Source organism: Cynara cardunculus (assembly GCF_001531365.2).
Source record: "Cynara cardunculus var. scolymus isolate 2C chromosome LG 16, CcrdV1, whole genome shotgun sequence".
Taxonomy (NCBI): Eukaryota; Viridiplantae; Streptophyta; class Magnoliopsida; order Asterales; family Asteraceae; genus Cynara; species Cynara cardunculus.
In genome coordinates, this window is record NC_037543.1 from 766005 (window position 1) to 767216 (window position 1212).

The following is a 1212-nucleotide window of genomic DNA, read 5'->3' on the forward strand; positions in this document are numbered from 1 at the left end:
AGTTATGGTTCTAATTACAGACTATCGATGAAAAAAAATTGTATGACAGTTTAAAATCCAATATATTTAAAATTCAACATATTTAAACGACTCCACAAATGTGTTCGATTTACACCAAGAGCAAAGAACCAAAAAACTTGAGTTTTAAGATAAACACTCAAAACCAAATAAAAAAAAAACTACAAATTTGACAGATCATAAGTTATGAAAAGACCAAAAAAGATGAGTTTTAGAATGAAATTTCAACTGCTTACCCTCTTTCTTGTCCAGAAGCTCATATTAAGGTTGAATTAATACATGTATATATATTTCAAAAAAACCCCAAGAACATATTATACAGTGCAATTTGGACAGCTTAATCCCAAAATGTATAGCATATATATATAAATAAATAACTATAAAAGTATAAATCGTAAACATTAAAAATATTTTTTCACAGTATATATAATATATAATAATATAATTAAATCAAAAACTATTCAATATTGGATTCATTTCGAAGGTATTAATGAGACGATTATAATAGTGGAACTTGTTAAAATAAAAATATATTTTTTAAACATGTTTTATTTGATATACAATTATGTATGTTAATTTGATAAATGTTTAAAATGAAACATTTAAAAGTAAAGGACGTAAAGTAATTAATTAACTAATTATAAGGATATACAATGTAAATTTAAAATTATAATTAAAAAAAAATCCGTTGAATGTGAGAGGTAAATGTATATGAGGGGTGAGTGTATGTGAGGAGGGAAAGGTGAAAAAGTGAAAAAATGAAAAGGGTATCTTGGTCATTTAAAATTTTAAGACTTTAAGACTTTTGATAAATTTGCTTAATAAAATAGTATAGATATAGATGCAATCATATATGATCATGTTTCATTGAACAGTTTGAACATGTTTCATTAGAAATTATTCTGTTTCATTGAACAGTTTGGGTCTGTTTCATTGGATAATTAGTGGCGATTTTTTTAAACAAAATTATTCTACATTTTTTAAAATGTGGCGGTTTTTTTTTTCAAAAAATTTAATGGATTTCTCAATTAAATCTTGCTAATATTGTGCTAATCAATATCATCCATATTTATATAAACTAGAAGCGTACTCGCGCAATGCAGCGAGATACATCGTGTTTTTAATATTTCATTTTATTATTTATCTCAGTCGATGTTATAATATGACTTTATGTGATTTTGAGAAAGCGATGAT